Here is a 14,881-nt window from a genome sequence, read left to right on the forward strand (position 1 = left end):
GTACCAGAATAACCTGCCAGCTACTCTGCTTCATGTAATAACATTCCATGCAAATGAGGCTTTCAGGTTAAGAAAGAATTATCAAGGTACACAAGTTCAAATGTGAGCTCATCTTTTATTTTATTACCTAATGAATGCCAAACTCTGAATTTTAGGCCTCTAAGTTTATCTTGTTAATTTATTACTTTCAGGCTTTAATTCAAAAGTGTTTCCTTATGATAGGAGAAGTATCTCAAACTTGAATCATTTAAAATAGGAAGAATTTAACGGGACGTTGGTATGTACAGTTTCAGAATATCAATTTTTTTTTCCAAAGTATTTTCAGGTTACTTTCATTCTAAGAATGTTTAAAATATTAAGTACAATGGGAAAAGATAAAATGTTAGTTTCCATTTAATTTTAAAAAATCTCAAAAAGTAGTACATTATAAAATTACATTCACACGTAATCAAAACTTTGGGAAAATTACTTTTATAAAGCTCTGAGGTTATTGGTCCCTTGAAATTTTACCAGGCCCCTTAATGAAAGAAATTCAGTTATTTGTTTTTAGAAATAAACATTTTTATTTCTTAAAAAAAAAAAAAAGTCATAAATCTCGTCAAGATCAGTCCGTGGCTCTTGAGTTCAGAAGTCAAGGACAGTAACTGTAGCGGCTATAGAAATCAACAAAATCAATCAATTTATAGTCTACTTAACACTACCTAGTACCGGAGGAAAGAGGAGGAGAAAAAGAACAACTAGGGGAAAAAAAAAAAAAAAAAAAAAAAAAGCCTTCCAAAGTGGGGCTTGAATGGCCAAGATCTAGAAGAAATGGAAAACACCTGAAGATGTACCCAACATTCCACACTGCTTCCCCCTGAGCACATTCCCAACTCATAAGCAGCAGAGATGCAAGGCTGAGGAGGGAAGCCAGCTGTCAGATAGTAGAGGCATTAAAGACAGCCTTTGGCAGTCTGACCGGGCTGGGCAGACAAAACCTGGAGTTCAGGACAAGTCAGGCGCCGAGGACCCGAGAGGTCAAGACTCCAGAGAAAAGAAAAACACAAAAAAGTGCGTCCAGCACCCTGAGCTACTTTTCTGCTTCGAGTATTCACTGACTCATAAGCAAACAAATGCATGGGGTAAAGAAGCTGAGCAGAATGCAGCCAAGAGACTGAGAAGCTGAGCAGAGGCAGTCTGTCCCATCAGACAGGAAAGACAAAAATTGGAGGTAGGGGCCTAACAAGGCAGATGTGCACAACTGAATCCCACCAGCTTTCAGTTTGGACCCCTAAAGGACTGCAGCCCGTTGAGACCTCTAAAGAACTTCCCCTGGGTGGTAAGGGAAAGCTGGAAATACACGAGGCCTCACAAAGGGGCTCCCACCCTCAATCAGCTTAACCTCTGAGTGGATTAAGGCGATTCCCCCTATTCTAACTGCCTGTCAGACGCTAAAGGAAATTCTATCATCAGAACCTCTTCAATTTTCCATAATAACCAATATTTAATCAAAAATTACTAGACATACCAAGAGACAGAACCAACGGAAAAAGATGATCGAAAGAAATTCGGAGGTAATCCAGATACTGGAATCATCAGATACGGACATAATTAACCACAGTTTCTACTGAAGAAAATTTCAACCGTGATGGACAATTTCGCCAGCACCAACAAAGTTCCCAAGCGAATGAAATGCACAACTGGAGTAGACAACCACCGGACTTTCTAGTTCATCAAACCTAGATTCAAATCCAAGCTCTACCACCGACCAGCTTTCTTTTCACCCTAAACAGGGAGAATTTTCACAGTAACACTATGAGGAAGAACTAAGTGTCCTGCATAGTGTCTAACATAATAGTCAGTAAACATTAAGTCATGTAGGATGGTCAAGAATACTTATATCAGGATTACCTTGTCCCAGGACTAAGTAATTCCCTGCACACCCCCCCTTCATATAGCAGAGTAATACACTGCTATCAACTCGGCACAGAAGTATCTTTCATGTGAAAAAAAATTACGCCTATTTTTGTTTTGTCTTGAATCACCAATATTGTATTCTGGAACTACCAATACTTTTCCGAGAAAGTATTTTGTAAACAGTAAAAAAAGAAAAAAAAGTTTATTAACTCCTACTCTGACTCCTTCCCCCAGAAAAGATCGGAGGTAGCTTACCGACATATAAACAAGAAACCAGGACTTCAGTTTGTCCCCAGGGCATTGTTTCTCTTTTCCAATGAGAAAAGGACAGACTATGATGGAAGATGGATACAAAAGTCTCTAGGCAAGATATTACAGTCACGAGACACAGCAGATACCTAAAACCATAACACTTCTGTAGATCTTGGCAATAGTATTTATGCAAGCATTATTTTGCTTGACCCCCAACCCCTTTGATCCTTCCTGTACCAGACCCAAACAACAAGAGGAGGAAGGAAGACCCAGGACCAGAACTCGGTGTTCCTTCCACACTAGCACGCGCGTGCGGTCTCTCCGGCAAAGCCAAGCTGACACCACCAAGATGACAGAAAAGTGAACCAAATTTAAAAAATGGTTTTCAGCTATTACTACCAAAGGTTCTGCAGTTTGTCTATATGTACAACTATTTGGTAAGTTTTCGTGTTACTTAGGACAGACTAAATACGTGCTTTTACTCCTGTTTGGTTTACCGAATAACAACTCAATGCATCCAAAGACCCACTTACTGAGCAACTACCAGGCCCAACACTGGAGGCACAGGTACAAATGACAGTATCCCTGTCGTGAGGAACAATCTGGGGACGGGGCGAGAGAGCTCCACGTGAAAAGGAAGAGTGGGACAAGAGGCTGTGGAGACACGAAGTTTTCACTACACTAAGCAGCTATGAAAGGGAAATAAAAGAGAGCACGTGGAAGTCCCAACAGAACTTCTACTCAGCTCGAACGTCTTGGGGCTCCCCACCTGTGGCATCCCACCCTCCTTCCCAGATTATTATTACTCTGTAAAATACAGCAACTCAAAATTAAACAGAAACAGCTATGTGTCAGTAATTTAAATCAGTAGTTTCCAAACTTGGGTCACTTATACCACCACCATTTACATTACATAAAAAACTATTCTTTCACTTACCTTTTTTTTAATGTTTATTTTTGAGAGAGAAAGGGCGCACGTGCACACATGAGCAGGGGCGGGGCAGAGAGGGGGTACAGAGGATCCAAAGCAGGCTCTATGCTGACAGGAGTCAGCCCGATGCGGGGTTCAAACCCACGAACCATGAGATCACGATCTGAGCTAAAGTCGGACGCTCAACCGACTGAGCCACCCAGGCGTCCCTCATTTAACATTTTGCTTGAATCAAGTTTTGTTTTGTTTTTAACTGAAACGCCCACTTTGGATCCTCGTGAAACAATGAGTTTGATGAGCTAGTTAAGCTTTCTAATATACATGAAAATAAAGGCATAGTGTTTAAAACAAAAATTGTTTTTATGAATAATGCTAAAATAACCCTGCATGTTCACATTTAGGAAACATTGGTATTTTTTTTTAACTCTATTAGCAACTATTTGTAAATTCTTTATTTGTAAGTAAATATTTACAGCGTCATTATGTGACTACATCAGCGTCAGTTCCCTTTTCTACTTGTGAATTAATATAGGCTTTATTACCTAAAAAGTACACAGTTATTTCTGGTGGAAATCCATTCTACTCCAGTCACCCTAGCTCTCCATAATAAGCATGCTCTCTACATCTAATTATTAGTGAATAATCTGAAAGAGTTATACAAATCTTCCTCATGCCTACAGACAATTGCAGATGGTTTTTCCCGTCAATCACCTGTCAAGATAAAGAAATCAAAAACATGAAAAAATACCAGATACCACATTTAACTATGTTCTCACCAAATAGTATCTTCCTTCTGATGCACTTAAAATGAAAAGGAATCCACTGTTTTCATTACATGATACGTACAGGATATGTACATGATACATCTGAACTCAGTGTTGAGGTTCATCTTATGCCCAATTCCTGTGAGAGAATTTAAATATTTGCAATTACCATTGCCAAAACAATTACACTGTAAGATTATTTTTTAATTAGCCTTGTTCCTTACCAAAGCAAATTAATTTTAAGCCAATTCAGCAACCACAAAGTCAAGATGAATACTCAATTTAATTGTCTTTAATCTTTCAACTAAGAAACATTGTTCTTATCTCCTTTAACTCACTACTTCCCAATCCAGAACAGAGCATTTCAGCAGTCAGACAGACGCATGCTCAGTAGCAAAGCAGATCTTACACAGAGGTGAGAAAACAACAATCAACACTTCCCTTACTTGCAGTGAGTGTGGCTACACTGGGCCATGATTTACAGAAGACTCTGCAAATCACTTAGTAGGGCTGCAACTCCGTGGTGTTTATCACATAGGTGGCTTTGCACTCCACTGGCCAGTGCTCTTTATGGTGGAATATGTCAAAGGCCAGATCCAGAAGCAGTCACTGTCTATACTTCCCCAAGAACTCAAGTAAGGCAAATCACCATCCCTCCCATTATATCCTGGAAATGGTCATCCTTGCATAAAAGTAATCGGATTGGGTCCAAGATGGAGTCGCTCATGCTAAGCCGCAAATCAGCAAACCAAAACTTAACTATGTCTCTGTGCCCAGCTCTCCCAGAAAAGGGAGGCCTAGGGTCAACCAGTCCACACAAGATACCTGACCTGGATTCCAAGACTTCCCTTAGCTTTAAAGCAGGAAAGTAGCCCCGCTTTAACCTATCAGAAAATGCCCAGTATAACTCCCTTGTTCCTGCTCACTTTGGTCTACAAAAATCTCTTGCCTTGTATAGCTCCTCAGAGCTCCTTGCTCTCTGCCCGATTCATGAATCACTGAATAAGGGGCGCCTGGATGGCTCAGTCAGGCATCCCACTTCGGATCAGGTCATGATCTCAGGTCCGTGCGTTTGAGCCCCGTGTCGGGCTCTGTGCTCACAGCTCAGAGCCTGGAGCCTGCTTCAGATTCTGTCTCTCCCTCTCTCTGCCCCTTTCCCACCTGCACTCTGTGTGTGTGTGTGTCTCTCTCAAAAATAAAAATAAATAAACAAACATGAATCACTGAGTAAAAAGCCAATAAGACCCTTAACATTTACTCAGTTGGATTTTACTCCTTAAGGCTAGGACCATCAGTGAAAAGCCACAGTGCCTGTTCATGGTCAACAACACCTCCCTTCTTTCTCTCCCCTCCGAATCTCTCTCTCCTCAGTAGCACAGGTTCCTCCCTCAGGGAACCCTTGAGTATAGAGAGAGTGGCCATCGGAAACACCCCAACAACAATTATGTGGAATACCCTCCAACTTGTTAAGTGATACTATCTGGTCAGGTGATACACTAATAAATAAGCTTACTCTGTCCTGAGAGAGAGTATTAGTCTTACTCCGTATCTCTCCCTTTGTAATTTTTGACTCTATTAGTAAATCAGGGGGCAACTACCATTATAGCTCAGAAGTCGGCACCGTGCACTGAGCGAGGGACCACTGTCATGGGGCCTAAATTGAGTGCCCTAAAAACCGTCATCTGTGTTGTAGGTTACTATTTCAGTTTCATAAGTAATACTCTCCTTTCAGAAGCCACAGACATTTTGAAATCACAGGAGAACTCCGGACCCTTCTGTCCTCAGAAACATTCACGTGACACACAAAAAACTGTGTCTATTCTAGGCAGGCCACGGAGCCCGAAGGCTCTGAAATCTACCCAGATCAAGAATTCTTGCTCCAGTGGCTTGAGAAGGCTAACACAAGGCCACAGCGTCACATTTGGAAAGAAATGCCACGAGTCTGCAATCACATGCAAATCAGGAGCAATTATACAATGCCATCAAGAAAAACCAAACCTGTTAGTGGCAGCAGCTTGAGGATTTTAGACCTTAGGGATGTGATCTGATGGGGCAGAGGAGGAAAGTCACAGGCTACACACACTAGGTTTGCGTAGTCCTCCAAGTGTATCGAGAAAACGGCAATTGTTCTTATCAAATATTGGGGGAGGGGAGGTATTATGAAAGAGCCAAAGGCCCAAAAGTGCCCCTCCTATCCTGTCACCACTGTCAGCTGGATCTGTGGCTAGAGTCACATTTTTCTATCAGGGTTTTTACTGGGATGAAGAATGCGTTTGGCTCATGAGACACATACGGGCGATCTTTAAATCAGCACTGAAGCATTCCCCTCCTTAGGGCCTGGCTGTGAAGCAAGACCCGGCACCCAGAAGAGAAGGGGAGGGTGCTGGAGCTGGTCCATAAGCCGCAGAGGAAAAAGGATGGGAGGGGAAGGGTGGAGATGCCAAGTCTAGCCCGGTGAAGGTGACAAGTCTAGCCCAGCTCAGCAGCAGACTGAGAAGCTGCAACCAAAGCAGTGACAAAGGTTTTCTCACTGACCAAACTCAGGCCCCCCTGAATTCTTTCTCAGCTGGGCCCGACTTCTGGACCTCCACAGTCCTCTGTGCATTGTCCGATTTTAGCAAGAATCCTTATAGATCAGTTTAACCAGACCCTCTTCCACCCCCCAGGATCTAACTGGGGTCCTCATCCTCCACCGACCCCCAGGTGAGGTCTGACCACCGTGGCCTACCTTCAGCAAGAATCCTGTCAGGTCGGCTGAGCCAGACTCGCTCCCTCACCCCCTCACCCCTGATGCTTCCTGTTAGTAATTTCCCATCCGGGGACCTCCACCCGGCTCCTTGGCTATAAACTGCCACGGGCTCACATTCATCCAGAGTGGAGTCCAACCTCTGTCTCACTACAAGACCCCACTGCTGTGGTCCCCACAACCATCACAATGGCCTCCCTTGAATGTAGTCTCCCTTACTTTCAACAAGTCTCAAGAATATTTTTTTTTAACTGTTTGAATCGTATTTTTTCTAAAGAAAAACAGGAGCAAGGAAAACATCTGACAAATATGGGACACTTAGGCATGTTTCAAGCAATGGTAGTAAGTTTTCAAAAGAGGGTATGTGGCAATGCTGAGGGACAGAAGCAGGAAAATGTTTACGTTTAGCCCAGAAAGCTTTCTAGCCTCTAGCCTTCATGGTTCTGAGAAGGATGAAAATATGCACTGGTTGCTACATTCTTAAAGGGTCTCATGACTGCCTGTATATCTCACTGACTGTTAATATCAAGCTGAAAGATAAGCACCACAGAAATCTTGCAAAAGTTGTTTCATGAGTAGACATTCAAAGAAGACATTTACGATCTAATATTCCCTCCATGTCTCCTCCCCCTTGCACATGAAGCATACAGAAAAATTATAGCCCTTTGTGCCCACGGGCCCTGTCCCCATGCTACTCAAATAAACTTACTAAATTGTACCATACAATGTCTAAAAAATTCTTTCTTATGCTCCAGATCTGGCTCAAATGAAAAAACAAGTAAGACGATACTCACAGGATCCATCCAAGTTTATAGGTGGATTTCACCAAGTGTCTCTAACATTTGACTTAACCTGGCAGGGCATCTACATTATTCTAATGCATTGTTGTACCCCAGCAGGAAAAAGGTCCAAATTTGGGCTGGGGCACAAGAATTTGTGGATGAGCTGGCAACTAGGGACAGAAATCATTAACCAGTAGGAAGAGACGCCGTTCCCAAGGCTGAGCCCCACTGAACTACCAAGAGGAGACACCTGCCAGGGAAGAAGAGACCACGTGGTCACCTGTTTAGTGGAGGGAATGAACCTCAGTTTTGATAAAATTAAGGAAGTAACCTAGGCAAACGATGAAAGTCCTGCCTCATTTCAGGGCCATTTAGTAGAAGCAATTCATAAATACACAAACGTAGGCCCAACCACACCAGAAGGGATGGCTGTCCTAAATATTCATTTTATGAACCAGTCGGCACCAGACATTCGCCACAAACTGGCAAAGTCAGCCCCAGGCCCTCAAACACCAACCCAGAGGCTGCTGGAAGTGGCCGCTGGAGTCTTTAACAGAGATACGGCTCTAAGACAGGAGAACCGAGGGCTAAAACACAGGGCAGAACACAGGCTAGCTAGCCTGTGGTGTGGTCCCCCACACCACCAGGCTATTCAGGGGCAAGAGAAGAAGCCAGCATGAGACAGAAATTCACGTAAGAAATTCACGTGTCCCACTTACAAGGCACAGGGACACTGGAAAAGGGACTCCTCTCATCTCCAGAGAGTAAGACAGAAACTCATTTTCCAGCCCAAGAGCAACAACCTGAGGAGATGACATGATGGGGCCCTGGGGCTGGATCGGCTCCTGCAAACATCAAGATGCCCGAGCCCCAGGTCACCCTGGACATGGGAGGGAAGTTCGTTGTTTTCTTATTGTTACGGGAGCTACTTACTCTGTCCTGATTCAGCATGCCAGCCAGACTCGTCTTTCTAAACCCAAAATTACTGGACTAGAAGGGGAATATCAAACTCGCTGGCTTACGTGGACAGTCCTACTGCAGGGATTTAGAACAAGTCCCCATTTGTTTAGCAATGCACCCGGTAGACAACTTAGGGACCTTACGTTGCCTCAGGGAACAACAGTACAATGTGCCGATGATATTGCAATATGTACCCCATGAAAGGCATCTTGGATTATAATTCTACCATTGCTCTTCTTGGAGAGAAGATACTGAGCATCATCTAAAAAGGCTCAAATTTCTAAACAGAAGGTACTGTACTTAGAATAGGAGTCAGTGGCATCTGGGTGGCTCAGTCGGTTAAGTGTCTGACTTCAGCTCAGGTCATGATCTCGCTGTTTGTGAGTTCGAGCCCCGCGTCGGGCTCTGTGCTGACAGCTCAGAGCCTGGAGCCTGCTTCAGATTCTGTGTCTCCTCCTCTCTCTGCCCCTCCCATGCTCATGCTCTGTCTCTCAATAATAAATAAACATTAAAAAAAATTTTTTTTATTTTTTATTTTTTTTTCAACGTTTTTATTTTTATTTTTGGGACAGAGAGAGACAGAGCATGAACGGGGGAGGGGCAGAGAGAGAGGGAGACACAGAATCGGAAACAGGCTCCAGGCTCCGAGCCATCAGCCCAGAGCCTGATGCGGGGCTCAAACTCACGGACCGCGAGATCGTGACCTGGCTGAAGTCGGACGCTTAACCGACTGCGCCACCCAGGCGCCCCCCAAAAAAAATTTTTTTTAATAAAAAGAATATGAATCAACTGCTGGACATCGTTCCCTGTCAATCGAGAGAAAAAGAGCTATAAGAGAATTGGGACCTCCTGCCACACAAAAAAACAAAAACAAAAAAAAAGAAAACTCTGAACCTTTTCTGGAATGGCTGGATTTTGCTTTCTATGGATAGCAGGGTTTGGAGTCTTAGTCAAACTTTGGTATGAGGCCACTAAAGGGCCAGATTAAGAGCCTTTAAAATGGAACAAGAAACAACAGGAGGCCTTTCCACAACTAAAACCTAAACTCTCCTAGGTTCTGGTTCTACCAAACTTAGAAAAGTCATTTACCCTATTCACTGCTGAAAAACAGGGCCAAGCCCTAGGAGCACAACCCAAAAACTAAGGCATGAATGGAGACCCGCAGGAGGCAGGATTTTTTCCAAAGTCGTTGACAACATGGCCTGAGGACGGCCAGCACGCCTCTGAGCAGTCGCAGCTCCTATGCTACAAGAAGCATCTAAATTTTCAACAGGACAGCCCCTGCCAGTGAGGACTCCTCATCGGGTTCAAGGAATTTTAGAAACTAAAGGCCATCCATCAGTGAATGACAGGGGCGGACTCACTAAATTATCAGGCTATACTTTTAGACTCCCCTGATAGTGTTCCCAAAACCTGTCAAACCGTAAACCCAGCGTCTCTCATGCCTGGACGAAACCAGGCTACTGTTGTGTCTGAACATGACAGGAAAGAGGTAACAGGATCAGTCTCTTCCAGCCGTCTGGATCTGAAGGGTCAAGCCACAGATAATGCCGCGGAAGGCTGATTTACAGATAGTAGTAGTTTTACACAAGGAAGACAGAAAGGCTGGCTCTGTGATTATTAGTTTGACTTCAACTACTGAGGCCAACCCATTACCGACCAGTACTTGAGGTCAAGAGGCAGAATGGATAGGTCTCACTTGAGCTCTTCAGTTAGTTAAAGGCCTAAGAATTAATACATATACAAATTCAAAATATGCCTCCGTGCCTGAAGGCATATAGTACCATCTGGAAGGAAAGGGGATTTTTTTTTTAAGTTTATTTATTTTGAGAGAGAGCACAAGCTTCAGTGGCAGAGGGGTAGAGAAATGGGGAGAGGGAGAATCCCAACCAGGCTACACATTGTCAGCACAGAGCCCAATACGGGGCTCGAACTCACGAACCGTGAGGTCAAGACCTGAGCCGAAATCGAGAATCGGACACTTAATCGACTGAACCAAGGAAAGGGGATTATTAACTAGTCATAATTCCATTAAATATGGACCCCAAACTGTAACTCTATTAGCAGCAGTTAATCTCCCTAAAGAAACTGCTGTAATATATCTTAAAGGGCATCAAAAGGGAGAAAATTTAGGATCCAAAGGAAGCAACTTCACCACTTGGGCAGCCAAACTGGCAGCCGGAACTGAACTAGTTACAGGAGTTTTCTATCGCTCTCTGATCCCTTAAGCACTGTCGTTCCCACTTACACTCTAAGGGACACCTGAGCACTTGGGAAAGGACACACTAAAATGGCCTAGGGTATAAAAATGATAAAGGAAAAATCTCTGTCCCTAAGGAAAATCTGTGGAAATTCGCAAGAGGCCTGCACAAGGCTACTTATATGGGAAGAGAAGCTTTACGGAAGTTCACCAAACTGGTGTTTGATGGAAAAGGATTAAGAGCGCCTTTAAAAAGGCACGGAGGGGCACCCGGGTGGCTCTGTCGGCTAAACCTTCAACTCCTGATTTCGGCTCAGGTCATGATCTCACAGCTTCAGGACTGAGCCCCACATTGGGCTCTGCGCTGACAGAGTGGAATCTGCTTGGGATTCTCTCTCCCTCTCTCTCTGCCCCTCCCTCCCTCACGCTCACTTTCTAGATAGATAGATAGATAGATAGATAGATAGATAGATAGATAGATAGATAAGGGCAGGTAAATCTTGTGCAATATGTGCCCAGGTAAATCCAGAAGGGACCTTATGACCACGCTCTCTTTTAACACCTGTCCAAAGACATGGGACATATCCTGGGAAAGACTGGAAAATAGGTTTCACACAAATGCCACCTTGTAAAAGATATAAATATTTATTAGTCTAGACAGATACCTTTACTGGATGGGTGGAAGCTTTCACCATGTAAGACAGAAAAGGCTACTGAAGTAACAAAGACTTTATTAAGGGAAAATCATCCCCCAGTTTGGACTCCCTCAACCTCTTCAAAGTGAAAATGGCCCATCCTTTACAGCCCAAATAACTCAACAGGTAGCCTAAGCCCTTAAAATTAAGTATTTTTCACATACGGCCTGACACCCTTAATCATCCGGCAAAGTTGAAAAGGCTAATCATAATTTTAAAAGACACCTCACTAAGATGAGCCTAGAAACACAAGAAAACTGGATAACTCTTTTACCTGTAGGTCTCTTAAGAATAAGAACCACCCCATGGGAAAGTTGAGGGTTAAGCCTTTTTGAATTAATATATGGTAGACCCTTCCTTACCATTGACTTATCCTTGGACCCAGATTATAATAATCTGTTACACTTTTTTTTATGTCTATTTTTGAGAGAGAGAGAAAGAGAGAGAGAGAGCGCACGCGCAGGGGAGGGGCAGAGAGAAAGGGAGACAGAGGATCCGAAGCAGGCTCCGCGCTGTCAGCACCCAGAGCCAGAAACAGGGCTCGAACTCATGAACCATGAGATCATGACCTGAGCTTAACCGACTGAGCCACCCAGGTGCCCCTGATACACTTTTCATTTGAGTCTGGATTAACCCATAAAACTCTTAATGAAGCTGCTAATAAAGTACGGCCAAAATTGGACCCTAATGAAATTCAAAATTCTCTGTAAGTACACCCTACGGAACTAGTCTATTTAAAGGACAGGAATTGGTTCTCCTGCATTGTTTGCCTTCCTAAGTGGAAAGGACCTTACAGGGTCATAGCAAGCACTCCCACTGCAGCAAATCAGAAGGCCACTTGACATGGACTCATGTTTCTAGAATTTAACTCCTACCCCCTTCAACACAGGATGACAATGAACTGACTTGATGAGCCCTCATATTCCTATGAACCATCGGAAGACCTCAAATTCCCCTTCAAACAGCAAGATAGGAAAAAATGAAGGTCTTTTTTTCTTTCACTTGCTCTCTACACACGATACCTAAATGGTAACTCTTTTCTACAATAGGCACAACATTACGCTGAGCTACAAAACCAATCTTTGTGCTGAATATGTGTGACTTGCCATCTGTATCAAGCACTTCAGGCCTCCCTTGGTGGGTTTCTCCATGATCAAGTGAAGACTGGCATTATTTGCATCAATACATAGCCAATATGATACATCACCCCAACACCAGCACATATAGGGATATTTCTATTACTAAAAAGAATGTTTCATGCTGGCCTGTAGTCAATGTCACATGGGACTCTTCAGGCCATAAGAAGCCTTTCTCTTATCCTCAAACCATCAACATTGTAACTGAATATGCCAACCCACAGATAGGCTCACAACAATGAATTCCCCAACTACATAGTCCTTCCTATTGATATACCTAGAAAGGATTATAACAAATATCAGATGGATATATGTGGCTTACTCCCACAATAGGACAAATAAACCAAAAGGCCCTTTAATGCTGGGAACAGAAAAACCATACCCTTGATTCATGGCCCAACAGTACTCACCAAATAGGATGGCTCCCCCCAAGAAGCCTTTGTACCATTTTTTTTTTTTTTTTTTTTTTTTTTTTTTTTTACAGGCCATCAATCAACTCTTCTGCTACTGACTGGACAAGGCGACCAGGCACGAGATGGCCAGCACCTAATGGGACACAATGGTGACATGGACCGAATTTGTGGCCATGGCTTCCACCAGGCTGGACTGGAAGATGTGCTAGATTATGGCTGGATGCAGGGCTGTAGCACTAAGACTATCAAAAGTTCAGCTAATCTTCAATAGCTAAGAGAATGAAAGACAAGATCCGTGTCCCATGGGTATGACCATCTGACATTTATTTTTCTTCCATCAGTAGATTTAGAAGATGTCATATTGATGAGGAAACATAAGGCAGGCTGACACCCCACAAACCCCCTCCCCCCAACCAGGTGGGATATATGTGACATTCCTCAGGCACTAACTGGCTGCCCAAGAACAAAGGAAAGGGAAAAAAAACCAACAGTTAACTGATTGAGATCACAGTCCTACAGGACAAATCCCTACAGGACGAGTCAATCAGTTCACAAATGTCTTAGTAAACTACAAGAAAAAGGCAATCTTATCAATAGCCTAACCTCCAGAAACCCAGAGACTCCATTTCCTAGAGTCTTAACATCACCCTCGCCTCCATGGTGATGTGGGGAATAAAGACAAGAAGAAAACATAAATAAAATTAAGTTTCTTTGAGAATTTTAAATAAATTCAGCCCATTGAGAAATATTTGAGGTAGGCAGAGTAAAACATTCCTCCAATAAACTCCTGTCTTGTCTTAATGCCTTACTGAGGGAAAACCACCTTAGCTTAACAATAACAAGGCCTCCAGTATCTTCTGAATCCTCTTTAGCATATGAAAATCCTTTTGGATTTTACCTCCATCTCCACAGTATATAATCAGTCACTCTAGACAACTCCAGTGCGGCTCCTTCTGCCCATGGGCCCTGTCCCCATGCCTTAATAAAATCACCTTTTTACACCAAAGATGTCTCAAGAATTCTCTCTTGGCCATCAGCTCCCGAAGCCCCCCACCACTCCAAAACTGCATCAATGTGACACACGGAGGCCCTTGCTACATACACAATGAAGGCCTTAAATGACTCTCAAAGTCTCATTACATTATCAACGAAATAACTCAAATGTGTAAAGCAGTTCTACAAAACAGAATGGCATCCGATGTCTTGACAGCCATACAAGGAGGAATGTGTCCCATTATTAAAGAGGAGGGTTGTGTCTGCATTCCAGATTCTGACAAAAATATGACAGGATTACTGATCGGAAGAAGGAAACCGGTGCTCTTAAAGACCCTACCTTGTCACTTAATGACCGGTGACACTCCTGGTTGGGAGGTGGACTATGGTTCACCCTCAAGAGTCTTCTCACTGCTCTTCCTATTTCCATTATAATCATAATCCTCACGTGTTGTCTCTTTTGCTTTTTTCTCCTCTATTGCCAAGGTGCATGCAAGCAGTTCCTGACTCCTTCACTCAGCGCACAGATGAGTCTTACTACCTGAAACAAATTCACCCCGATGTCCACTCTGGACTCTAAAGCAATGACCTTTTCTAATAGTTTGCTGCAGGGACAGATGGTGATGAAGTTTGGTCCATAGGTTGAGACAGCTCTATGACCCCTGTGAGCTTGAAGAAGTCACAGAAGATGAGGCGTTCAACCTTCAACAACCTTAAAGATTTAAGGACCAAAAACTGGTCAGCGGGGAGATGATGAGGGATGGAAGCAGAAGAATGTTCACCGTTAGCCCAGAAGCCTATCCTATGCATACTTCCCAGATGGATCAAACAAGCGCCGGTTGCAAAGGATCTCATGACTGCCTGTAAATCGCACCAAGTGTTCATATCGAACTGAACGATGGGCACCAGAGAAATCTTGCAAGAGTAGTTTTAGGAGTAGAAATTCGAAGACATTGATGATGTAATACTCCCTGCAAGTCTCTTCCCCCTCAAGCACTCAGCATATAACCACCAGCTTCTTACAGCCAAAACACACCTCTTTCTGCCCACGGGTCCTATCACCGTGCTGCTCAAACACACTTACTGAGTTGCACCATAGAACATCTCAAGAAT

General features: G+C 43.5%; 1 protein-coding gene and 1 pseudogene across 1 annotated transcript in view; one reads left to right on the forward strand and one right to left on the reverse strand.

Moving 5' to 3' along the window:
* Positions 1-14,881, reverse strand: part of MPP7 (MAGUK p55 scaffold protein 7) — a 291,409-nt gene that overhangs the window by 235,931 nt on the left and 40,597 nt on the right. The gene's annotated exons all lie outside the window — the stretch shown is intronic.
* Positions 9,479-13,163, forward strand: LOC123386853 (annotated as a pseudogene).

This window comes from Felis catus, chromosome B4, assembly GCF_018350175.1.
Source record: "Felis catus isolate Fca126 chromosome B4, F.catus_Fca126_mat1.0, whole genome shotgun sequence".
Classification (NCBI taxonomy): domain Eukaryota; kingdom Metazoa; phylum Chordata; class Mammalia; order Carnivora; family Felidae; genus Felis; species Felis catus.